The following is a 27,582-nucleotide window of genomic DNA, read 5'->3' on the forward strand; positions in this document are numbered from 1 at the left end:
GTGATCATATCAGGTTAAATTCAAATCTTAAGTAGAAATATGCTAACCTTTCTTCATATTGAACCACAATTGATTTCTTAAAATGAGTACTAGTTTTGTTTTGCTACACTTTCAGATAATTGGTTTGTCAATAAACATAATAAATACACAAATGACTCAAACTACTACATTCCTAGTGAGATCCTGGAAGCAATGTAAGAAACATCCCTGTGCAAGTTATGTTGGATAATTAAGAACTTATATTTGTTTTATGACGGAATTATAGGTTCCTCAGTTAAGCACTCGGAAATCTGAACATTACAATGCTGAGGCTGCGTATGCATGACCCATTATTCATATGCATTATGATTCTTATATTGTTATGCTATTTCTCAAATACAATAATAAAGGCGTTAAAACCTAAATACCCATGCATGCAGGAATGGAAACTAATGCGGTCTTCATTGACTTAGTTTTTAGATTAATACACCTTGCAGAGAAGGTAGTTTATTTTGACAGCTGTCATGTACTTCATTTTTTCTTTTATGTTCCTTCTTAGGTACCCAGAGAAGGAGGCAGTTTACTAGGAAGCTAATTGCATCCATACAGTACAGAACAGCTTTTCCTAGGTGCACACTTCAGAAGCTTATCAAAGTAGTTGTATGAACTGAGCTGTATAGATGACTTTCAAAGGTCAAAACCAATTTTGGCTGGAAAACAGACACTTTATCAACCAAGGCTATTTCCGTATTGAGCTTAGCTTACTATCCATGGCTGCTTCAGCTGTAGAGCTCTTTCAGATGTCTTAATTCTTTATAACGGGAATGTCTAACTGGATTTTTCTCTCTCGCTTATTCTGCCACTAATAGTCTATGTAAATACCTGAGAAGTTTTTGTTCAAATTTAAAAAAAAAAAAAAAAAAAAAAAAGCTCGGAGCAGAGATGAATTCTAGAAAATCTTGACCTCCGCTGTGATCACTTTGGAAAGCAAATAGCAAGTATGAATGTGTTTAGGATGGAAATTCTCATGCAAACTCAACTACAGTGTTTGCTGCAGCTCTTGCTATAATGACCAATAATCATGATTTAACCTCTTCCACTAAATTGTTACATAATGTACTCTTGATCTTATGATAGTCCCATCCTCAGTCACAACGTCAGAAAAATTCACTCTAGAAAACATGAAAATGAAAGAGAATTGGATCCTAATGAACAGTCTTGGCCCCTCCCCCCACAAATCTCTTGCTTCATAAATAGTGATAGCACTTTTTTTTCAAATGTGAAGCTGAGTTCTGGAACCTTAGCGTTTGTTTATTGAATGATGGAATCTGCAGAGATTCAATGTAACAATCAACTCAAATTTTTATATTGCTTCTTCATCTCTTTTAATCAAAGCCTTTTCGAATAAGTAACAGCAAATGTAACAAGATTTAAGTGGTAGTGAAATGCTTTGACTAGCAGTTGGGGCTCGAATATTCTTAAGTACAATTTGAAATATACAAGTTTCACATGTAGAAAGTATTAAATTTCTACACTAATTAAAATATGGTTGTTGGTAACATCCTAAAGATAAATTTTTGTAGGTCATTCTCATAGTATCCTATTCTGCATAAAAATAAAAATAGAAAAGATTTACTGAATTACCCAGTCTGTTATATTAAACAGTGTTGAGGTTAATTTGCTGTGTTAATCCCTGATCCTGCAAGCTACTCGGGATGGATGTGTGCTTGCCCCATATAGAGCCTGAAGTCATTGGAAATATGTGGCAGTGGATGAGTCCACCTGTGGAGAGATCATTGCAGGATCAGGGACTTAAACACTGTATATAGATGCTGAGGAAGCTGAACTTTTAGCTGAACTGTCTGGATTCTATTTTAAGCAGAAGAGATGTGGTTAAAATTCATTTACCCTCCTTTGGTCTGATGCCTGTAAAATACTTCTCAGCTGATTTGTTGAGATGACTGCAATTATGCTGACCAATACAGTTATGCTGTTTCACTGTGCTCCCTCTGTCTGTATCCATGTTTTCTCTTGTTAAACTCTTGATTTGTAAAATCTTTAGGACAAGGACTGTCTTTCATTCTCTTTGCTCATTGCCTACCTCAGTGAGGACTTGGTCCATGACTTAGACTTCTAGGGATTTACTGCCATAAAAATACATTTTAAAGCACTCTTGAACCTCTCAGGATAAGATACTGTAACTTTTAAATATTTTTTCTTATATCAACTTATGGGAAGTTTGATTATTTTATTAACATAACAGAAACAGCTAGTTAGATTTTAGTATATTAAAGTCCAGTTTTTGCTGAAGTCTTTAAAGGCTTCAGACATACTATTTAAATTCCTCTTATTTTAAAAAATCTGATCCACTCTTGATGTTCACAAGGACATTTTCAGGAAGAAAGAGAAGTGTACACACACACAGTGCTTTCCAATGCACAAAGGAAACTAGGGGAAAAAAAGCTGCAAACTCTTTCCAGTTACCAGAAATGTTTTTCAGGTATGTGTCTGTGTTCAAACTGTCCCTTTTAAAATGCAATATTCAGTTTAATGCCAGACCCTTCATTTGTACTATTCAGCCTCCTCAAATTGCAAATCTGTTGCATATTGAACTAGAAAGAACAGAGTGAATCCCAAAAAAAACATTTTAAGTACTATGGAAAAAGGTTTTGCAGAAATTCAAAAGGAGTCTGCTTGTTGAACACTTAACAAATTGTTTAATTATATATTCCCTTTTCTAGCTTGATTTTTTTTTATTCAGTTTTCATTGCCCAATTGGAATAACAAATTTAAAAGAAAAATGTAAGACTGTAGCTGACATTTGTGTGTGAAAACTATTAATTTAATTTGATGGACCAGAGACTGCTTTTTGTGGCATTTGACGCCATTTAATGATAGTCAAGAAACATCCACTGACCTGTTTAGACCTTGCAGCATGTTCTTTTGCTCCTCTTGTTAAACAGAATGAAACTATACTCACTAGAGAACCTTGTAGGTTGCTTCTTGGAGAACTACATCATGATTTTAAGAATTCTTGTTTCCGTCTTGTTGTTTTGTAGCTGTATAAATGCTGCTAGTGGCTTGTTGGAAAATGAACTCTTTTCTAGAAGCAAGACTACTTATTTTCGTGGAGTAGCATGGGCAGAGTTAAAAAAATAATCAAACTTTTCACTAACTAGTGGGGTATTAAAGCTGTCTTAGCTGGGCAGTTGAGGATTTCTCCTGTGGGGGAATCTTCAGCTGGCTTAGACCAGACATTGCTGGCTCTATGCCACACTCATCTGGTTCCTCCCATTATAAAAGGCTTAGTCATTAGGTTAGTTAATTGAGGGATAAAATTTTCAGTTCATATACCAAATGTACCTAATGACCAGTGTAGTAAGATGAGGCCCTGAGACTTAAACCCTTGGTATCAGAGGCCTGGTATGAGGCCTGAACTGAAGTAATGATCAAGACATTGCTAATATAAAGCAAAGGTAGGCTGTGAGCCAGAGGCAGGCCCTGCTCACAGAAGTTGGCAAGAGCATGGAAGCACTAATAAGATGAACATATGCCAGGATGGCACCCACACAGATAACAAGGAACAAGCAGACCAAGCCTAAAGACAGTATAAAAGGACAATATCATGGATAGACAATATGATGGATAGGTAATATGAAAGAACAGTACAATGGATAAATGATGAATAGACAATATGAAAGGACAATACAATGAATACAGTATGATGGATAGACTTATTTGTTCAAACCAATCAGCACCATGAGAAAGGCAACACCCTAATGCATTGAGGGGCTGTACCTCAGGGCATTCAATGATGCAAAGCTTGTTTGTACCTGTGTATAAGAATGCATACCTGAATGGATGTCTTTGTCTGGCCTAGGGAGCAGTGGCAAATCCCGCCACTGACTGAACCGGTCCATTGTCAGGGGGGCACATATTCATAGTATGTCCTGTAGAGTCTGCGGGAAACTATTACTGTGCTTTGTTTGACAATAAACCTGGCCGGATGCCTTCGTACCTTATTAGAGTCTGTGGTCATTGGGCGATTTGCTCGAGATCTGCTGTGCCAGCTATCTGCGCAGAGCTGGGACAGCACACAGGGAGAACACACGTACACGCAGACGACTGTTATCATCATTGAATAGAGCAGAGTTAACACCATGTCGTCTGTGAGGGAGGCTTGTGTCTCCACTAATCTAGCTCTTCTGCCTCTGAGTTATTCTCCCCAGTAAGTAACTAGTGCCTGCCTCCATTGTTGCTCATAGAGAACTTTCCCTGAAACCACTTCCACAATGCTCGGCTTCATTTATCTGAAGAATGCCCTCTGACAGATACTGCAATGGTATGCAGTATCTTTGGAGAAACATATTGTCTAAAATTTATATATTACTTTGGGCCCTGGATTGGATGTATGATTGTGTTCTATTCCAGAGGGGATGGCTACCAAAGCTCCTTCAAAAACTAAAATACTGATTAAAGTTAAGTCTGCATGTCTGTCACGGAAATCATGGATTCCGTGACTTCTGCTGTGGCCGGTGCTGGCTCAGGGGGTTCCTGGCAGCGCCTGGGGTGGCAGCAGTTTGGGTGTGTGGGAGGGGGCTCAGGGCTGGGTCAGATGGTTGCGATGTGGGGTGGCACTTACTTGGGGTGGGGCTCCCTGGCTCCCCCACCGGCATATCCCTGCAGCTCCTAGGCGAAGGGGCCAAGAGGCTTCATGCACTGCCCATGCCTGCAGGTGCTGCCTCTGCAGCTCCCATTGGCTGCGGTTCCTGGCTGGTACTTGTGGCGGGAGCAGCGCATGGAACCACTGGCTGCCCCTGCTTCTAGGAGCTACAGGGACACACAGAGCCAGGAGGGGGATCCTACCACCAGCACCAATGGGGGTCCCGGGCTGTGCGCTGCTGCTCCCTTCCTCCCCCCCCACGGCCCAAGTTTTAGTTAGGGGTATATATTAAGTCATGGACAGGTCATGGGCTGTGAATTTTTGTTTACTGCCCGTGACCTGTCCATGACTTTTTTACTAAAAATACTCGTGACTGAAATGTAGCCTTAATTAAAGTGAATCACTCACATTGTAAACACCTCCAGAGAGGTACCTTCCCCTAGGGTGGTTGGTGCATACTGGGTTTCCAAAGACTAAAAAGGCAAAGAAAGGGAATTTGTCCTAAAAATGCTGCATTTAAACTGACTTGGGGCCTTTTTCCTGATCCAGAAAACGGACTTCTCTCTAAGGTGGGGGAGGCAATCCTTGCAGAAGGGATGGAAGGACTTGACCTACTAAGGCCTCATAAGACTCATGGGTAATCCCTGGTAAGCTTTCAATGTGTATAGAAACTTTTATGTTTTCTCTGTAATGCTTTCACCTTAAGAATAAGTGGACTTGCTCAGAAAGAGCTGTGTAGTAACTCATAACTGCTGGCCATACACTGTTCATAGCCCTTGGAAAGAAAGCAAAGCACAGGCTCTGGCCTTTAGGCAAACTTGCTTGCTGAGGATAGTTCAGTATAGCTGTGCAGCCTTAAAACCTCACTACCACCCTCAGCACTCAGAAGGGACTGGAACAAGGGTTCCTACCCAGAGACAGGTGACGGCAGGAAAACTGAATGGGAACTCCTGGAGCAGACCTACTGGGAATGGGAACTTCTGGAGTCATTAGTCATCCTCTTGTAAAGCCTCTATCCATAGCTGAACCTTGAGTCATCTGGCCCAACACAATAATTGGAATCTACACAAGTATATGAAATACTTCAGACATCCCATGCTGACTTTAACAAGTTGTTTGCTGCATCCACACACAGGTCTGATTTTTTTTTTCTCTCTCTCAAAGGTACATTTGATGCTGCTATTGGACATTTAAATCTTCCAAAACTGCAGAAAATTATGACCAGCTGTAGCTGGCATGATCAGCATAGCAACTTGTTTGCATGTTTTAGAAAAAAATCAGTTTAAGGCCTAAAAGGCTAAAATGGTATCCCAAGCTGCTGACAAACAATTACACCAAGTTATTTTTTATTTTTTATTTTTCAAAATATCATTACAGTGCTAAATTTGGTGGGTGAATTTAATATTTTATTTTTTCTCCTTTTTGTTTCAGAATAGTTAAAAAAAAATAAAAATAGAGGGTTTTACTTAGGCACTGGATCAGAACTCATTTACTCTGAATGTTTACAATGCAAACAATGTCACTAAGAAAATTGGGCTTGGATGGATTTACTTAGTGACATCTGTTTGAGACAGACCTTCTTTTTAACTTTGTACTCTAATAATGCAGCTTGATTTTCTTTTGGAAAAGATCTGGTAAGGTTTAGTTTTAATCTTTTTGTCTACCATACAAGAGTTGTTGTTTGGTGGGTGAGGGGAAAGATGGATAAGGAGGCTGTTATAGGTTTCATCCCCACTCTGAACTTTAGGGTACAGGTGTGGGGACCTGCATGAGAACCCCTAAGCTTATTTACCACCTTAGATCTGGTTTCTGCTACCACCAAATGGTTTAAACACATGTTTATGGGAAAGTCATTTGGAAACATTTCCTTCCCCCTCCCCACCAATTCCCTGGTGAACACAATCTCCTTGGTTTAAGATCCAAGGATTTTAGAAATTAGTCATGCCCCCTTTCCTGGCAGGATTGGAGTTTAATTTCCCTTTCCCCCACCAATTCCTGGTGAGTCCAGCTCCAACCCCCTTGGATCTTGACACAAGGAAAAATTAATTAGGTTTTTAAAAAGAAGACTTTTAATTAAAGAAAAGGAGTAAAAGAAATACCTCTGAGAGATTAGCATGCAAGCTACTCTCACAGACAACAGATTCAAAACCCAGAGGATATTCTCTTGGGCAAAAACCTTAGTTACACAAAAGAAAACCCAATTTGATTATCCCTCTAATGCAAAAAGACAAAGTCACAAAAGGAAATAAACATAAGCTAATTTATTCCTTTTCTAATACTCACTGCCCTAGGTGATTCCTGGATCTTTTTACTCTGGCACAGAATTTAATGAATAGAACAAAGGAAGAACTTTCCTCCTTCCTCTTGAAACATCTTGTCCCCCCCCATTGGTTCCTCTGGTCAGGTGTTAGCTAGGCTAGGTGAACTTCTTAACCCTTTACTGTCTGTTTATAACAGAAGCTTATGGAGAATGTTAGTGAAAATATGAGCTGATTACCCATGATTGCAGCTACTATTTAAATCTGGTTCATTAATACTTAAGAGTCCTAAATCTGCATTTGAAACTTGTCACTACCATAGGCATTGAAGGAAACCAGCTGTACGATCAACCATAAGACTTGTTTCAAAACATTTTTTGTCTTCTTAAAATAAACAGGTAAAAAGCTTATGTTGTCACTTTGTGCCTCTAACTTCAGATCTCAGCCTAGCAATAAAAGTCTTGACATAATTTCTTAAAAAGCCTCCATGGTCCTCTCCAGTTGCTTTGTGGCAATTTGGTGTGAATAGTTCTAACAGTGCCCACAAAATCAGTTGGCAGCTTCAAACTCATAACTGAAGATCCTTCACACAAGATGGATCAAACTTGCCATTCTGGGCAGATAAATATTGAGTTACTACTTGAGTAACTGGCACCTGCACCAAGGGTAATTAACCACTAAGTCAATTACTCTTCAGCCAGTAGACTTAAACTTTTCTTTGAGAAACTAACTAAAAAACAAAACCCACTACCTTCAATAAAATCAACCCAGTGGATCATCTACTGGAAACCAAAGCTACTGTTTCAATCTCTAGCTTCAGAAATGTTCTTGAGTACTTTACTCCATAAATTTTGTGAGTTTTAGTCAGTATACCACCTGACCTAGTGAAGGCAGCAAAAACTGATTCTGAACTGATGCAGGGGAAGAATGGGGGAAGTAACTGAACTGAAGAACAGTCACACTGGTAAAGGATTGTTCTTTGTATCAGACATCATGTACTAGTATCTGACTCTTCACCTGTTAGAAAGGAAAGTATTTCTTTCCTTACAGGGCTGTGACTGTTTTTTTCAAATGGTCCTCTAGTTGAGAAACAAGTGGTAGTGTTGGGAAATCTGAATTAGTCACCGAAGGGAATGGAGAAAGAGAGTTGGATAACAAGCCATTTTTTGGGTTCTACAGTAGTACTTTTGGTATATGGTGTCTGAAAAAATGCCTAACTCTGGGAGAATCACTGGGAAAATTTAGTCACCTGCCCAGACAAGGGCTATTAGTTTTGAGATCCTGTGAGAGAACGATAGAAAAGCTTGAAAACATTTTGTGAAAAGTCTTTATAACTGATCTGAAGCCTAATTTGAGGTTTTGCTCTAATGCATGGCTGAGGAGACCCATCCATAAGGTGTAGTTTACACCTTGGTTGTCAGACTGAAATGTGGGGAAAAGTCTGAGGTCAAGAAGGAGATTTTGGGTCAGGAGTTCCACCTTCTGAAGGCCAGGATTTTTCCTTCTAGAATTCTGTTGGTCATTGGTTCCATTTTCTAGGGTTGAAAGGCTTAGTTGGGGTGCTTGTAGGCCTATGAAAGAGAGACTGCTTTAAAATACAGATGCACATCAATGTGCTTGAGACAGAGGCAATCCAGAAAACTCTTTACTAGAATGTCTCTGCACTGTACGAATTCCTTGAAAGTTGTTCTGGTACTGTGATGGTGACATGACAATAAATGTAGCGGAGGAAAATAAGGGCTTCCCTTAAAGAGTAACATCTGGTAGGCAAAATGTCTATGCCAGATGTGTCCTCACTTTGGAAATACCCTATTACATTGTGTTTTGAAGTCCTCTTGTGCTCACCTGTCTCTAAATCTGTCTTGTCTTTGGGAGTAATTCCAAACTGCCCTAGTTCTGTGATAGTTCTCAAAAGTTCAGTGGATACCCTTTTATCTGTCTTGGGTGCAGAGACTAACATACTCTTCCCTCTCTCCTGGAAAAGGTAAACTTCTGCTTTTTGGGAAAGTGTTTGAAACTTTTATATTCATATCATTTTGGTTTGAAAAATACTTTGGCAGCTTCTTGCTTTGAAGCATTATAGCTTTTTGGATAAAGTCATAATGGTTTTGGCAAAGTAATTGTAACTGTTCGAAGCACTCTTTCTCCCTTTCACTCTCCCCCCCGGCTTCTTGCCCCAGGTTAGGGTATCTCTATTACTGTCAGGGTTCCTTTCCCACTCTGAATTCTAGGGTACAGATGTGGGAACCTGCATGAAAGCCCCCTAAGCTTATTTCTACCAGCTTAGGTTAAAACCTGGTACGCTGCCACCACCAAGTGATTTACAAGAAGCAGGGAAAGGACCACTTGGAGTTCCTCTTCCCCCAAAATATCCACTTACACACCCTTTCCTGGAGAGGCTTGAGAAAAATATCCTAAACAATTGGTTACAAAGTGATCAGAGACCCAAATCCCTGGGTCTTTGATAATGGAAAAATCAGTCAGGTTCTTAAAAGAAGGATTTTATTAAAAAGAAAATGTAAAAATCATCTCTGTAAAATCAGGATGGAAAATAACTTTACGGGGTAATCAGATTCAGAGAGCCTAGAGGACCCCCTTCTAGCCTTAGTTTCAAAGTTAAAACAAAACAGGGATACTTTCCTCTAGCAAAAGTAAAATTCACAAGTTGAGAAAACAAAGATAAACTAATATGCCTTGCCTGACTGTTACTTACAAGTTTGAAATATGAGAGACTTGTTCAGAAAGATTTGGAGAACATGGATTGATGTCCGGTCCCTCTTAGTCCCAAGAGCGGACACCACCAAAACAAAGAGCATACAAACAAAAGCTCCCTCCCCCAGATTTGAAAGTATCTTGTCCCCTTATTGGTCCTTTGGATCAGGTGTCAGCCAGGTTACCTGAGCTTCTTAACCCTTTCTAGGTAAAAGGATTCTGGTGCCTCTGACCTGGAGGGATTTTATAGTATTGTATACAGGAGGGTTGTTACCCTTCAGTTTAGTTATGACAATTACTGTTTTTTAATAGCTTATACTAACAGTGTTATAGGTGGATACTGTGACCCTAGGCAGTCTGAATCTGGTTACTCATATTTCTGGCAGGAGTAGAGTGTTTTAGAACTATGTCTTACTTTCTCTTGCACCTCTAGATGATTTGGTTGTAAACTTAATTGTTTTAGCATTGTAGGAACACTCATTCAACAGTTAAGGTTGGAACTTGGTGTCTGTTTTAAGCTTGACATTTAATGTTGCTATAAAACTGACAGTCACGTCTGCTTTAGAATTGGTAGATATCATATATATGGTAGACTCCTTCCCTGCTTTTTGAAGTGAATGTCCATGCTAACAAAGGAGATCAAGAAAGACAGCTCAGGTGTTACTGATAGCACAGATAGCAGAAGAACTAAGAACATACCTGGCTCCATACTAAGGAGCCATTCAGGCACTATATTTTGTTACGAAATAGAATATTGCAAATTATTGTCACCTTACAGACACTGTTTACTTAGGAGCAGTTTGATTGTTCTTTCTGCATTGAAATGTCTTCCCAGAGAGCTCTGAGGCTCACACCATTGACATATAAGGAACCTCCTGTTCAGGACCTGATCCAAAACACATTGAAGTCAATGGCAGTTTTTAGACTTAAGTAGGAGCAAAGTGAACAACTCCTACCTTTCTCTTACTGTTTGGTGTTTACAAGGACACTGAAGTGGGAGGCCAGTTTTCATTTTTCAGCCTTATCAGTCATGCCAGCCAGTGCGCCTAGCAAGTTTGCCCAGCAGGCAACAAACATTTACATAAATAAAATTTAAGTGAATGTTTTCCCCTAACTGTCTGCTGAATTTTTCCTAGCTTGTTCCTGATTATTCACTTTGTCTAGGAATACTTATGTTCTAAGGATTACATTTGTTTTTTGTTGACAGCTAATAAATTTGTTCAGATTGCTCTGTGCTGTGTAAATCTTTGACCACTATTTCAGCTTGGCTCTAATGATTCACCTACAGTCTTTGAGATTCTTAAACACTATCAAAGCATTCAATACTAAGTTGCTGGCAATTACATTTCTTGTGAAAGGCCGCCATTAAGATTCAGACTTTTAAGCCAAACAGAATTTTTCAAAGGATAAAGCAATGATTGCAGTGTCAGAAGCTTCAGGTTTTTGTGGGGACCTAATCTAAGACCTTATTTCTGTTTTGTTTTTGTCTCTGTTTTGAATAGACAAAGTTGCATTTTCTAGTATTCAAATTTCCAGCCAGATAGGCAAAGCTTGAGAACCATAGGTTAGATAGAGCATACGTCCTGCATGTTTTCTTAGTCCCCTCTTTAACTTCTGCCATATTCATGCTTTTTGTTCTTAAACCCTGAAGAATACTGGCTTAATCATCATAATTAAAGTGAGATTGCTCTGCATGAACTGAAGTAAAAATCTGAACTGCTGCCATGTGTCAAAAATCTTGTAGCTCAATACCATTATCACTTACATCTCTCACTGCAAAAAGTGAGCATGAGTAAATGGCTTAAAAGGTGTCTGTGCATCTCTTGACAGTGCTCTTTGTCAGGCCTTACTGAGGATTACTTGCTGCTGCTTTTTTTTCTCTAAACATATGCTGGAAAAAATTCTAGTGAACAATTTGAAGGAGCATTGTACCAAAACAAGACTTTGCATTAAAGGAACACCGTCTGAAACACTGTTTCTAAAACTGTTACACACAAGGGCTAAGCAAATGAGAAATGAAACTTGTTTGTATAGCAAATCTTGTCTCCATATATGCAATTTTTTGCTAGCGTTTGTGAAAGGGGGCATTTACTTGTTTTCCCCTGGTTTATCTAATGTGGTAGAATAAGTATACTTCTTCTGCTTTGGGAACCTACATGTATCTTTATAGATCCATGCCCTAAAGGAACCAGTAACTGATATAACCAGAGAGCTGTTGTAGCTTTAGAAATGTTAATATTGTATTCAGTTTGTATTTGTGTGTTGAATTAATGTTGTGACTTGTTTTTAAAGGGGAAATGTGCAGATGGTCTAACAATAACGGCCTTATGATTCTTGTCCTGCCCCAATTCTATCTCTTCATGATATATGGTTGGATGGTTGACCATAGTTGGACTTGGCAGAGTTGGATGATTGTTTTGTAGTTTGTTTGTTTTTATAAGATTTTTTTTAATTTTTAAATTTTCAGTTTTGGGAAATTATGGGGGGCAATGTCAGATAATTATTTAATGACAGTAGATATTGAGATTCAAACAGTTAAGCTGTATAACCGTTAAAACACAAATTGCCAACATCACGTCAAAATATGAAAAGTAAATATATCCTTAAATCAAATTCTGAGTTCTCAAGCAGCATTTTTCTTACAATGCTTATCTGTATATTTTTATGGAAAAAGTGGTTTGTGTGTGTGGTGAAATTATCAACATGTACCAATAAAAATCAAATCCTTTCAAACCGAATTTTAGGTTCTAAACCGCATGTAGCTATCTACAAACTGCCAATATGGTTAGAGCACTTTTATGGTGGCAATAGTGGTTATACTGTGGGCTGGTCTACACTACAGGGGGAAATCGATCTAAGATACTTTGACTTCAGCTACGTTATTCACGTAGCTGAAGATGCGTATCTTGGATCAAATTTCCTACCGTCCTCACGGCGCGGGATCGATGTCCGCGGCTCCCCATGTCAACTCCGCTACCGCCGTTCGGGTTGGTGGAGTTCCAGGATCGATAGGAGCTCGTTCGGGGATCAATATATTGCGTCTAGATGAGACGCGATATATCGATCCCCGAGAAATTGATTGCTACCCGCCGATACAGCGGATAGTGAAGACGTAGCCTGTGTGTATGTCTGTCTGATTCAGAACCCATTTTAACCTATATGTATGGTATCAGAAGACCCTTGAACATGATTTCTTATTGTTTTAAAGGCAAGCTCATCTTGAGGCCAAAAGAAGTTCTTACTCTCTTCTCTGTTGCTATAAATTCATCTTTTACTCCAAACAGCCTATTTCATTGTATTGCTAGAGTTGTTTATAGTGCGCAATGCTAAATTCTGACTTCCTGAGGTAAGTGGGCTTGAAATTAGAGATGCTGTCAAGTTCTTGAGGTCTGTCATTTGGTCTGCTGTTTGTGTAAGACCAACAGTTTGCAGTGTTGCCAACTCAAGATTTTGTAGTAATTGTTATGGTATATAATGTTTTACTTAAAATCTCAGCTTCTTGAGACAAATGACTATATGAAAATATTAGCTTTTCAATGTAACAATTTTTTCTAGTCCAGTGGTTCTCAGATTGTGGATTGGGACCCCAAAGTGGGTCACAACCCTGTTTTAATGCAGTCGCCAGGGCTGGCATTAGACTTGCTGGGACCCGAGGCCAAAGTCTGAGCTCCACCACACAGGGCCAGGGCCAAAGCCAAAGCCTGAGGGCTTCAGCCCTGTGCAGCAGGGCTCACGTTGTAGGCCCCCTGCCTGTGGGGGCTTCGATTTGGTCCCTCTGCTTGGGGTGATGGGACTCAGGCTTCAGTCCCCCCCCTCCTAAGGTCATGTTGTAATTTTTGTTGTCAGAAGAGGGTTGCGGTGCAATGAAGTTTGAGAATCCAATGTCTAGTCCATGTGGTTGCATAGAAGAAAATTGAAAATGTGACCCAAATTCCTCCTAAAATCTCATGTCAACAAACAAAGAATTAAAAACATTGTTAGTCATGAGATTCTTGAGCCAATCTCGTGATTCTCTGGGACTTAGTTCATGATTTTTGAGCACTTGGGGTTGGCAATACTGACTATATGTTGTGCTATGGTATTACAGAGCTCGCATGAGTTGAGAAATCAGCTTGACAGTGTAACTAACTCCCCTCTCTCTCACTCACTCATGCCCGTCACCCCAATCGGGGTATTGGCCGCCAACCACAGATCTCCAGAGTCCTCTATCCTGGGCCATTTGCTCTAGCTGGTTCCAGGTATAGCCCATTTTTTTGCTATCAGCCTGAAGGTCGCGTCGCCAGGTGTTTCTTGGATGGCCTCTTTTCCGCTTGCCTTGGGGGTTCCACCGCAGTGCCTGTCTGGTGATGTTAGTTGTCTGCTTACGTAGTGTATGTCCTATCCAACCCCACCTTCTCCTTCTGATTTCTTCCTCTGCTGGGAGTTGACAGGTCCTCTCCAAGAGGTGGATGTTACTGATGGTGTCTGGCCAGCGGATCTGGAGAATCCTTCTGAGGCAGCTATTAATGAAGGTCTGGATCTTCCTGATGGTTGTTTTGGTTGTCCTCCAGGTTTCAGCTCCATACAGTAGGACTGATTTCACATTGGAGTTGAACAGTCGAATTTTTATTGCCAAAGACAGCTCTCTGGAGCTCCAGATGTTCTTGAGCTGTAAGAAGGCTGCTCTTGCCTTACCAATCCTTACTTTGATGTCTGCTTCTGTGCCACCCTGCTGGTCGATGATGCTACCTAGGTAGGTGAAGGACTGCACTTCTTCCAGGTGGTTTCCATTCAGTGTGACTGGGTCATTGCTGATGGAGTTAATCCTAAGGATCTTGGTCTTGTCCTTGTGAATATTGAGGCCAACCTGTGATGACATGGCTGCCACTACATTGGTCTTCTCTTGCATCTGCTGTTTACTGTGCGAAAGGAGTGCAAGGTCGTCAGCAAAGTCCAGGTCATCAAGCTGGATCCACAACGTCCACTGTATTCCGTTCCTACGCTCGTAAGTGGATGTCTTCATAATCCAATCGATGACGAGGAGAAAGAGAAGTGGTGACAACAAGCATCCTTGCCTGACTCCAGTTTGCACCTGGAAGCTGTTAGTAAGCTGCCCTCCATGGATCACTCTACAATGTATACCGTCATATGAGTTCTTGATCAGGTTGACCACCTTTGCTGGGTTGCCGTAGTGCCGAAGGAGCTTCCAAAGGGTCTCTCGATCCACGCTGTCGAACGCGGAGTTCCGCTCCATAGACTGCTCGACTATGATGCGAAGCGTTGCTATCTGGTCCGTGCATGATCTATTCTGCCGGAAACCTGCCTGTTCATCTCTTAGCTGTGGATCGACGGCATCCTTCATTCTCTCTAAGAGGACTTGGTTGAAGACCTTCCCTGGCACCGACAGGAGTGTGATTCCTCTATAATCGGCACAGTTGCTAAGATCTCCTTTCTTGGGGATTTTGATGAGATATCCCTCTTTCCAGTCTACCGGAATCACTTCTTCTTCCCATATCTTCTCAAAGAGGGGGCACAGCATTTCCACTGAAGCATCCAGGTCTGCTTTCAGGGCCTCTGCTGGGATGTCATCAGGTCCAGCAGCCTTCCTATTCTTCATCATGGTGATGGCTTTTCTGATCTCATCTCTGGTTGGTTTATCGCAATTAATTGGGAGGTCCTCGTTGGCTGGGTTGATATCTGGTGGATTTGGTGGTGCTGGTCTGTTCAGGAGTTCCTCAAAGTGTTCCGCCCATCTGTTATCTGTTGTTCTATTCCTGTTATAGACTTTCCCTGCTTGTCTTTAACGAGACGTTCTGGCTTGCTGAACTTTCCAGACAGTCGCTTGGTAGTATCATACAGCTGTTTCATATTACCGCTGTATGCTGCCTGCTCCGCTTCTGCTGCCAGTTCATCCACATACTCTCTCTTGTCCTTCCTGATATTCCTCTTCACTGCTCTATGGGCTTCAGCATACTCTTTTTGAGCTTTGGCCTTTGCTGCTCTAGTCCTGCTGTTATTGACTGCTGCCTTCTTCTTCTTTCTGTCTTCTATCTTGATCAAGGTCTCTGCTGTGATCCACTCTTTCTGCTGGTGTTTCTTAATTCCAAGCACTTCCTGGCATACTGACCTAAGTGTCTCTCTCACCTTCTGCCATCTGTTTAGTACACTGTCTTCCTCTTCCTCAGACCGATCCTGTAATACTGAGAACGTATTCTTCAGCGTCAGTCCAAAATCTTCCTTGGTCTTATGGTCCTTCAGAAGGCTGACGTTGTACTTCACTCTTCTGTCTGACGCGTCTATCCAGTTCTTTTTCAGCTTCAGCTTCAATCTGGCCACCACTAAGTGATGGTCGGACACCGCGTCTGCTCCTCTTCTAACTCTAACGTCCTGCAAGGATCTTCTGAACTTCTTGCTAATGCAAACATGATCGATCTGATTTTCTGTCATGCCTGCTGGTGATACCCAGGTACTCTTGTGGATCCGCTTGTGAGGAAAGACGCTACCTCCTATGACCAGGTTGTTAAATGCACACAGATCCACAAATCTCTCTCCATTCTCACTCATCTCTCCCCATGGGTCCCCATGACTTGTTCGTATCCTGTGTTGTCAGGTCCAATTTTGGCATTAAAGTCTCCCATAAGGATGATGTCTTTGTCTGGGAGAATCTCTAATTTTCTGGAGTCTGTTGTAAAAATAATCTTTGTCCTCCTCTTCGCTGTCATTAGTTGGAGCGTAGCACTGAACAACAGTCATCTTAATCCTCTTCATTTTAGTTCTGAAGGATGCTGTGATGATCCTGGGACCATGTGCCTCCCAGCCAATCAGTGCTCTCTGTGCCTGCTTGGACAACATGAAGCCTACTCCCTGTGTGTGGGGTGTGTCGCTCTCTTCATGTCCTGAATACAGCAACAGCTCTCCTGTCAACAGTTGTCTCTGCCCTGCTTGCGTCCATCTTGTCTCGCTAATGCCTAATAGGGTCAGGTTGTTGCCCCTCATCTCTGCTGCAACCTGCGCCGTCTTTCCTGACTCGTACATGGTCCTCACGTTCCATGTGCCTATGGTAATCCTCCTGGTTGCAAGAAGGGTAATCAGCTTAGTGGCTTCCTCACGGCTTTTACCACCCAGCGTCATGCATCTTTGAGTTGAAGACCGTTCTTTTTCCAGGGTAAAAGTCTCTGTCTCTATTGTCGGCGTTTCTGTAGCAGGTTGATTTTTTACGAGGTGGAGTTGCTAGCCCCACGCCCAACCCTCCTCCTTTATCCTGATTTGGGACAGGCAGATGGCCCCAAAGGACCTCTCTGGTGGAGTTTAACTCCCCTCTGCCCTGCCAATAATACTGTCTTCTTCTCTATTCCCCCAACTGCATCTATTCATTTTTTGCATGTTGTACCCAATGAAGAGCACACCCTCCAAGACACTATCCTCCATTCATGTCTCTTAAGACTTGCTCCTTCATTGGTGCCCACAAGAAGTGAACCAACTCTTGTTAAAAAAAAAAAAACAAAAAACAAAACGTTTAATTGAAATCACTAAGATGTGCCCTTAACAAAGCTAAATAATTGTGATCTTGTTGTAACCTTTCTCCACTCTCACTCTTTTACTGTTAGTTGCTTCCCTCCATAATGTCATATGTAAAACTGGAATATAAACTGTTTGGGGCACTTTAGTCCATATAAAAAGACAAGCACACTTTTGGGCACTCTGAAAGAGTAATAGCAGTGATACCACTCCTCATAATGGTAAATAAACAAGATACTAAATGTTAATACATGTGGGCTTATGACCTTCAAGACATCTGAGAGTAGGGATCAGGGAAGTGCAAACAGGAAATGGAAGCTACACAAGTATATAAAGTGTGACCTCATAGTCTTAATGCACCAAGCTTCCCCACCCCTTAGTTTTAAATCTTGCTTCTTCCACTAGATGTTTAGCTACGTCAATATAATGCACGGAGTGATCCCTGTTAGGGTGTTTGCACTCCCCTTGGTTGACTGACCAACTCAGAGCAGTAGATCATCTCTCTTGAGAGCCCACTCCTCATGTTTGAGAACAAACCATGCAGCTGGCTCTACAATCTTGTCTTCCCTTGGGGAAAAGGTGTGTTACTAACTTGAATTAAAATCCTAGTGAACTCAAGCTCACACACCATTTTTTCCTAGTGAGGACAGCTTAAGGTTCTGGAGTTGGGCTATGTACTGTATGAGACTTTAGAGACCTTGTTCAAGGATTCCACTAGGGAAGCTTTTAAAAAAAAAAGATTCTTTGAGCTCCAGATGGGATTACAGTAGGACCTCCGAGGTACAAACACCAGAATTATGAACTGACCAGTCAACCACACGCTTCATTTGGAACCAGAAGTACACAACCAGGCAGCAGCAGAGACACCCCTCCCCCCCCCAAAAGCAAATACAGTACAGTAAATGTGTTAAATGTAAACTACTTAAAAAAAAGTAAAGGGAAAGCAGCATTTTTCTTCTGCATAGTAAAGTTTCAAAACTGTATTAAGTCAATGTTCAGTTGTAAACTTTTGAAAGAACAACCATAGCATTTTGTTCAGAGTTACAAACAACCTCTATTGCCAAGGTATTTGTAACTCTGAGGTTCTGCTGTATGTAAATAGTGATACCTTGGAGCAGACCTAGTAGAATGTAAAACCCTCCTAACACTATAGGCAGAATATAGTTCTTACCCCTGACAGGCTGACCTGAAAATTAATCTTCTTTTAAAACCTATTTCTCAGCTCTGGTCTTTTTGCATGTCCTTTGCTCTGTCTCCTGACTTCCCCTTTCAGGTATGTCCACACAGCAAAAACAAAGCAAACGTGCAGCAGTGAGTGTCAGAGCCTGGGTCAACTAACTTGGGCTTGCAGGACTCACTGTATGGGGCTAAAAAGAGCAGTGTAGACACTTGGGCTCTGGCTGGAGCCTCGGCTCAAACCTAGAAGTGGAGGGGAAGATCTCAGAGCCCAGGCTCCAGCTTTAGCCTGAACATCTACACTGCTATATTTAACCCTGCAATGTTAGTTGACCCAGGCTCTGAGACTTGCTGCCGTGGGTCTTCGTTGTGTAGCTGTACTCTTTGTGTTCTTTTGCCACTTATGTTTGTGTCCTCCCTGACCACCTGAAGCCTTGCTGAGTTGGTTTGCTATGCCTCTGACATCCTCCAGATTTCTCCATAGCATACTTCTTCCAACAAGTCTAAATACTGTAGTAATCTATGTTGATGTTTAGGTTAAAAACTTAATTTAGACCTTTCAGGCTTTCTGACTGTGTAGCTTTCTCAAACACACGTTCCCATGTATATTTTTCCTTAAGTACCTATATTGATAGATATGTACAACATTAACTGTAGCTTAAAGCGTAAGGTTCAGTGTACCTTTTCAGCAGAGGAGATTGTCTTAGTTTCCTTTAAAACACTTTATTGCCCAGTGATGGGAATTCCTATGTAGCTTGGCGTGTCTAAGTTAAACTATTTGGAGATAATGAAGATACCAGAAAGATTTAGGAAAAGTCTATCAAATGGGCACAGTAACTCAAATTTTGAAACTCCCCATTATCTGTTAAGTGTCCTGTGTGATTTACCTGGAAACCTGCACAAAAAAATGTGTTATAATAAGATGCAACATATATAATTTTGTGGCTGGACATGGTTTTAGCAAAATTAGTTGGGGGATAAAAGCAAACTATATCTGTTTTTATAACTTGTTGTAACAAATCATGGCAGCATCTGTGGTTCACTTTGCTTGTATGTTACAAACTACAGACAACAGATAAGGGATCTGATGCAAGAACTCTTCCTCCATTTGGAAACCCTTACCATTCTGAGAACTAACGCAATATGAAAAATAAGTGAGCTACTAGTTTACAAACTTCCTCTGAGATTTTCATCTGTATATGACACTGAATTCTCTTCTCAATAAGTTTTTCCTTGTGGGAAAGAATCTGTCAATTTTAAACAACATTGGAATTCTGAGAGGTGCTCGGATACCATGGTAATAGGCGCCATATAAAAATCTACCTGTGTCTCTTCTATCCAGTTTGACACCATGAGAGAGGATAAAATGCTAACTGACTCTCTCAAGTTTTATCTGATCGACTTTTCAGAAAACTGAGCTTGTGCAGTTACTGAAACATGTGTAAAAAAAACTCTACCCCTAACTTCTCTAGTAATTTTATCAATGACCATAAACTATAAAGTCATAATTACAGTATGTGGGTTGCTTCATAGCCTTGAAGTGGTATACATACCTTTTACAAATTCTTGATAGAGTTATGGGCAATTTCTATAATTTCTTTTTTCTTCGTTAACGGCATGATCCTGTGAAGTGTCAAAAACACTGTCTTGCAGGAGGCACTCAGCATTTCATGTGATTTGGTCCCTTGATTCCATTTGGTAGCCAGTTATCCAAATATCACTATACAAAGACCTAGTGTATCTTAAATTTAAAAGCCTCATGCCCCATGAATCTTGGGAGGCATCTCTGCTACAACCAGGCCAAAACTCTCTCTTTGGGAATGAACAATCTAAGATTTGTTGGTTTTGAGAGGTGGGGGTAGTGCATGTCTGAGAAGCCTTCTAGGGCTCAATTTGGGGGAAGATGACAGACTGTGCGACCTCATGTAGGGCACAGGATGTAGGGAGGTGGAGGGATGGGAAACTATCTTTGTCTCTAAGTAGTTGGCTTTATTCTGCATCCCTCTCTTATAGATCTCTTAGGGTACGTCCACACTACCTGCCGGATTGGCGGGTAGCGATCTATCTATCTATCGGGGATTGATTTATCACATCTCGTCTAGACGTAATAAATCGATCCCCGAATGCTCTGCCATCGACTCCGGAACTCCACCAGGGCAAGAGGCGGAAGCAGAGTCCACAGGGGAGCTGTGGCCATCTAAGATACGTCGACTTCAGCTACGCTATTCTCGTAGCTGAAGTTGCATATCTTAGATTGTCGTTCCCCTCCCCATACACACACAGTGTAGACCAGGCCTTAAAGTCAGCAGGGCTCTCTTTTTGCAGAGCTTAGGTATTCAGGAGTTTGTTAGGGAGAATCAGGGGCCTGGGATGTGTGTGACATTTCCCCCTGGTGTTATCCGGATTGGTGATCTGCTAGGTCACTCCAATCCTTGACTCTGAGAGCCAGCCTTGCCTGCTCTGCTGTGAGAACCCCCACTCTGCTTTTGGAACTCCCACTCTGCTTTTGGAGAGTTTTTGCCTGGGTTTTCTTTAAGCCATAAGGATACGTTTTCAGCCTCATAACTGTATACATGAAATTACAACCTATAACATTATTATAACAACAATTCCTATAACATTACCATAACAACAATGCTCAGTACATCATGAACCTTCCGAAGACACCTGACATGACAAACTTTGCATTAGATACCACCAGTCATATAAGGATGAACATGGGTGCTGTGTGTTTCCCCAAGGTACAAAATGTCACAAGGTGTTCTTCTTTCACCACCACCTCCCAGTCTCTTCCAACCTCCTCCTTCTCTCCCCCCGCCCCACCCCGCCAAAATCTCTCAAAGCCTTGGTCATCTGAGCTAAAATTGAATCGGTCATCTGGCAGTCCTAAATAGAAATGCCTATCTCAGTTTTGGGCTTAGTGATGGGTTTTCAGCCCTCTTCAAGAACTTCTGAGCCTGACAGGGCTATAGGGGAAGGCTAATGGACCTCTGCAAGTGTGTAAGTGTTTCTGAGGAGGAAGCCCAATGATCTTGGTAAATTTGTAGGAGAGTGTGATAAGCCCTCAACAAGCATGCTAGGGTTTACAGTGGGGATTGGGTGGGGGCCCCAGTGAACTGATTATGGAGGGAGCAGTAGAGTCCCAAGGCCTGCAGGAAGAATCAAATGTGCCCTCATTTTGCATGTTCCCTATCCTTCCTCCTGTGTCTGCTGGCACTTTTGTTTGTGCTCCCTACACACCCTGTAGATCTCCTAAACTCTACAGGAAATGAAGGTTTTTTCATAATTTTAGTAGTGAGCAACCTGCCATTGTCCCAGATAGGAATGTACATATGGCAGGGGAATGTGGAATGCTTTGTGCATGGGTTATATTGTTGAGAACATCAGTAGGAACTGTGAATGTGCATACAAGTGGGCATTAATTAACCTTTAACAGAAACATTTAAAAATGCAAATTTGAGTTGTAATGTTTTAAGACACTAGCAGGCTTATAATCATAATCCTGTGCTTTCACTGCGTGAAGCTCTCAGAAGTCTGAAACTGAGATTTGTTTCTTAACTAAATTTCTAGATCTGCTGGGTTTCTGAAACTGTATTCTCTTATCATGCAACAGAACTTGTTTGATCTTCTTAGATCAGGGGTTCCCAAACTTGGTTCGCGACTTGTTCAGGGTAAGCCCCTGGTGGGGCCGCAAGATGCTTTGTTTACCTGAGCATTCACAGGTATGGCCACTTGCAGCTCCCAGTGGCTGTGGTTTGCCAGTCGTGGCCAATGAGAGCTGCAGGAAGCAGCACGGGCTGGGCCACGGCTTCCTCATAGCTCCCATTGGCCAAGAATGGCAAACCATAGCCACTGGGAACTGCTAGTGGCTGTACCTGCGGATGCTCAGGTAAACAAAGCATCTCACAGTCCACCAGGGGCTTACCCTGAACAAGTCACGAGCCAAGTTTGGGAACCCCTGTCTTAGATGGAGGCAACCTCACAGCACACTTTGAGTTAAAGTGCCAAAATCTTAATTTATTATTACTGCATTCCAGGGTGGATTGATTCAACTAAAAGCAATTTAAGTCTCATATTTTAGTCGTAATTCAAATCATCAAGCAGGAAACCTTGATTTAGATCAAGGTTTCTCAAACAGAGGTCGCCGCTTGTGTAGGGAAAGCCCCTGGTGGGCCGGGCCAGTGTGTTTACCTGCTCTGTCTGCAGGTCCGGCCGATCGTGGTTCCCAGTGGCCGCAGTTCGCTGCTCCGGGCCAATGGGAGCTGCTGGAAGCAGCGGCCAGTACATCCCTTGGCCTGCGCCGCTTCCAGCAGCTCTCATTTGCCTGGAGCAGCGAACTGCGGCCACTGGGAGCCGTGATCACCCGGACCTGCGGACGGGGCAGGTAAACACACTGGCTCGGCCCACCAGGGGCTTTGCCTACACAAGTGGCAACCCCTATTTGAGAAACCCTGATTTAGATAATCAGTTTTTAACTGTGTTTTGCATTTGTACTTTCTAGTTACTTTCCTAGAGAGATTGATTCTCACTAGTTGGGAACCATTAAAACAGGTTGATTTTTCACCTAAATACAACCTTCATATTAAATTTTAGTGCTTCTTTTGCTAATGTGGACACTATAAAACTGTACACATTTATTTAGGTGGTTTACATTGCATTTATTTAGGTTCTGAATTTTTACTATTTTTAATGACAAAATTGTGAATGATGCATTTCTTAGTTGATTGATTTATTTACTCATGATTTGTGAAAGCTCTGTTTGGATGGAAATTCAATTTAAAATGCTGTGCGTTTTTAATTTTTTTATTAACTAAAACTATCTTAAATGTGCTAAATACTTTTGATATTTTTTCTTATGCAAGTTTTGCATTTAAAACTGATTTATTAAACAAAGGATGTCTCTGTAATTAATGAATTGAACTGTTTGTTTCTGATCACTATGCTGTTAAAGATTTTAGAACAAGTTAATCTGATCCTTCCACATCTAGTTTTTATTCATAGTTTGGAAGAGGAAAAAATACTTCCCTGCTTTTTTCAATCCAAATTTAGGTCATTAAAATTTAAGAGCCCGTCATTGAACTGAACCAGTTTAGTAAACAAACGAAGAAAATATTTTCTCTTTACCCCTAGGAAAGGCTACTGCTGTCAAAAGCTGATTTAGTGCTTCAACAGACTGTTTCCAGGTGCTTAGTCAATGACTTCCTCCAGTTCAGTGGCTTGACTTGGCAGCAAATATGTACTGCTTAGTATTTTTTTTATTTAATTTAAGCCTTAACATGAGTTGTCAATTTCAAATTTGATTTTAAATAGGCTTATTTTTTAAAATTAACCCATACTTTATTTAAATTGGATTTGTATTTAATATTTTTTAATCCACCCTGCAGGAGCCTCTCATTTCTAGGTGCTGAAAATAGATTTATTGAAATGCCCAAAGGGAACATAAATCTAATGGACCTAAGATTTGAAACCTACAGTAAACAAGCCACGAACAGCACTAATTCCTTTATCCTCTTATTGAAAGGAATTTTTGTCCTGTAAAGAGATTGACAAAGCTTGCCACTTCCTTAATAAGATATATGGAGACTACTGCTGCACATCACTCAAACTCAAAGGATATTATCAAAGAGCTTCATATTGTTTCAGTTCAGAAAAATGTATCGGACACGTACTAATCAATGTGAAAAATGCGTGTTATCCCAAAGTTATGCCCACTGTTAAGTAAAGGAATAAATCCAGTATAGTAATATGTATGTTGTACCATTTTTCTTTGCTAACTTCACTCCATTCCTTTTTATAGATGATATTTTTTTCTGCAGTATTTTCAGTGCTCCCTCTCCCCTCTCCTTATCTCTGTCTATATTAAGTTCTTTATTCCTGCAGACCACTTGTCCTGCCACCTCTCACATAGGACCTGAAAATTTACTTACAGCTAAGAGGAGTACAGGAGACAACTGACTGGGGTCCCTCATCTGGTGTTAAAAAGTGGTTATGAGTTCTACCAGGATGCTGTCCCCAAGATCCTGCTCAGGGCCTCACTAGCTGGATGCTAAATATAAATATAAATATATAAAATATATATTCATTCTGATTAACTTTGAAGCTTCCCTTTCTGTTTTTACTAGCAGCTATTGTCATTTCCTCCTGAAATCCTTGTTGCTGCTGTGGAGAAGGTGTTAGTAGTAGGTGTCAGTTACATATCTTCACAGATCTTGGGTCTTTCAGAGCTTTTCATTGAATATCTTGAGTACCTGCCTCTGCTGCTACTCTCAGCTTCCATTGGAGCAAAACTGATATGACTCTTATCACTTCCCCTACTTGCCTTTCATTCTGACCAGACATGTCACTTTTCACTTTGCAGGTTGGGAAATCTCTGAACAGCAGGAGAGGCATTACAGGTCTCTATAGATGAATGAAGATGATACCTCAGTTTATGCTTTCTTCACATACGGAAGCTTTCTTTACAACCCTAAATGATTGAAACTTATTCAGAGGTGAAAGTAAGCCGGTCTGGTCCGGTACAGCGTACCGGCAAGAGCCAGTACGCCGTGCTGGACCGCATCGACTTCCACGGCGGGAATTGAAAGGGCTCAGAGCTCCCCACGGCTGCGGGCAGCCCAGAGCCCTTTAAATCCTGGCTGTGGCTCTGGCGGCCGGGCTGGGGCTAGGATTTAAAGGGCTCTGGGCTTCCATCAGCGGCAGGAGCTCTGGGCCCTTTAAATCACTGCCCCAGCCCCGCAAAGCTCAGGGTTCCCCTTAGTGGCCAGAGCACCGGGCCCTTTAATTTGCCCCTGAGCCCCGGGAGGCTCCCAGCCACCTCTGCAGCTGGAAGCCTCTGGTTGATTTAAAGGCTCTGGGTCTCCCAGCCACAGCTGTTCCTCATGGCCTTTATATCTTGAGAGGCCACGCCTCTTCCGGAGGAGGCCACGCCCTCCTCAGGACTCCAGCAGTACCGGTAAGTCCTGTAAGTTACTTTCACCCCTGAACTTATTTAAAAAACCACAATCTTAAATTCTGCAGAATTAGTGGAATGCATCCCCACACTCTCTTGGGAAAGGTTTTTAATCACAATGGGTGAATGGATCTGTTAAGCACTATGTTTCCACATATTGTTGTTGCCCGTTACCATTTCATATTACAAAAGCTGTTCCCCAAACGCTATTTCTCTCTCTAGCCCTTTGCACATGGCTGTTACCAGGTTCAGAAGTTAAGATGAAGTAGATTTGCTCTGCCATAAAACTTGATTCTTTTTAAACAAGTTAGAATGTTTTAACAGGCATCCCTAAAAGATGAAGCAAATAGAAAATGGATTTATTTTTTGGCACTTACCTTGCTCTGTAGTCATTCTTCACCCATCTCATTGGGAGAGGGAGAAAGGAAAGCATGTTTCCAAAGTAACATCATAAATATGACAGTAAATAGATGATATATCAACAGTATCCCTTCAACTACAATGTACTTCTCTTTCAGCTTATCGCTACGCATAGGCAGAAGCAGGACAAAATTATTTTCTTAAATAGCTTTCTCATCTCTTTTAGTGTAATCACAAGAGTATGAACTTCTAAACTGCACAATACCTGATCCCATGTTCCTCAGTGGGTCACTCGCTAAGGGCTTGTCTACACTACCTGCTGGATTGGCGGGCAGTGATCGGTCCAGCGGGGGTTAATTTATCGCTTCTAGTATAGCTGCAATAAATTGACCTCTGAGTGCTCTCCCGTCGACTCCGGTACTCCACCAGAACGAGAAGCACGAGCGAAGTCTACGGAAGAGTGTCAGTTGTCGACTTACTGCAGTGCAGACACACGGTAAGTAGATCTAAGTACGTCGACTTCAGCGACGCTATTCATGTAGCTGAAGTTGCATATTTTAGATTGACCCCATGCGGTAGTGTAGACAAGTCTTAAGGTTCTGAAAATGGTGACGTTGTCATTCTGTCTGGTATAAGAAAACACTTTTTTCACACACAACCAAGAACCTGACTCTGCTTCTTCAGCCACTTATGAATACATGAAAACTAGTGACACAGGAAGCCACAAGAACCCAGTATCATTTTTTTTCCAGCATTAAGCTACCAAACTGATATATTTATATTAAAATTGCTGTTTACTCTGTTCTTTATCCTCTTCCTGCAATGGACACTACATCCCTGGCAGCATAATTGTGTTAAAATAGTAGAGTGCTTTAGTTCCCTGTCAGATCATGTTTTGGGAGGGATTTTCAATTTTTTTTCTCAAAAGTCCCTTTTCCTATATAGTCTCAGACTTTGTGGGCTTTTAGCAAATTCTACCTCAAATTAGGTCGGATTCAAAAGAAAATACACTTTTGTATTGAAGAGCTTTCCTGAGTAGGATCCAGGGCCCTGAGTTTCAGAGCTGAGGTCAAAGAAGAAAACGTAATAATCTTGCTTAAAAAAATCACTCATGCTTTAAAATGAAGAGTAATAAAGTTTAAATAACTAATCCTTTGGCAATATTAAGATCTCACATCTGATAAAACTTATTCTATATAACTAGGGTGACCAGACAGCAAGTCTGAAAAATCAGGACGGGGCTGGGGGGTAATAGGAGCCTATATAAGAAAAAGACCCAGAAATCAGGACTGTCCCTATAAAATCGGGATATCTGGTCACCCTATATATAACCCTCAAATAGTTCTTACTTGAATGTAGTAGTGTCTTTAAATATTCTGCTAGTGGCTGCAGCAAGTGGTTATATAGCCAACATGAGAAGACAGCTCAAAAGGTACATTTTTGCCTTGTACCCTCTGCAGTGCATATGGAATTCACAAAATGAAACTGATTCGCTCATTTTGTATGCGCCAACTCTTTTACATAAAGTTATTTGTTTCAGCCTTCGTATAGTGTATCTCACTGTCCAAATTGTTTTCTGAGGCTATATAAACACTACAGCTTGTTACTCGGGGTACGTCTACACTACAGGATTATTCCGATTTTACATAACCCGGTTTTGTAAAACAGATTGTATAAAGTTGAGTGCACGTGGCCACACAAAGCACACTAATTCGGTGGTGTGCGTCCATGGACCGAGGCTAGCGTCGATTTCTGGAGCGTTGCACTGTGGGTAGCTATCCCATAGTTCCCGCAGTCTCCCCCGCCCATTGGAATTCTGGGTTGAGATCCCAATGCATGATGGTGCAAAAACAGTGTCTTGGGTGATTCTGGGTAAATGTCGTCACTCATTCCTTCCTCCGTGAAAGCAACGGCAGACAATCATTTCGCACCCTTTTTCCCTGGATTGCCCTGGCAGACGCCATAGCATGGCAACCCTGGAGCCCGTT

General features: G+C 41.4%; 1 protein-coding gene across 9 annotated transcripts in view; it reads left to right on the top strand.

Moving 5' to 3' along the window:
• ITSN1 (intersectin 1) overlaps positions 1 to 27,582 on the top strand; it is a 218,273-nt gene that overhangs the window by 7,264 nt on the left and 183,427 nt on the right. Inside the window, exon 1 of one of the 9 annotated variants that reach the window (XM_050929047.1) lies at positions 5,271 to 5,289. The exons of the other annotated variants lie outside the window; for them this stretch is intronic. The gene's annotated coding sequence lies outside the window, so the exon portion shown is untranslated. Of the gene's footprint in view, positions 1 to 5,270; positions 5,290 to 27,582 lie in introns of those variants that run through there. 9 annotated transcript variants of the gene reach the window in all.

This window comes from Gopherus flavomarginatus, chromosome 1, assembly GCF_025201925.1.
Source record: "Gopherus flavomarginatus isolate rGopFla2 chromosome 1, rGopFla2.mat.asm, whole genome shotgun sequence".
NCBI classification, from domain to species: Eukaryota; Metazoa; Chordata; order Testudines; family Testudinidae; genus Gopherus; species Gopherus flavomarginatus.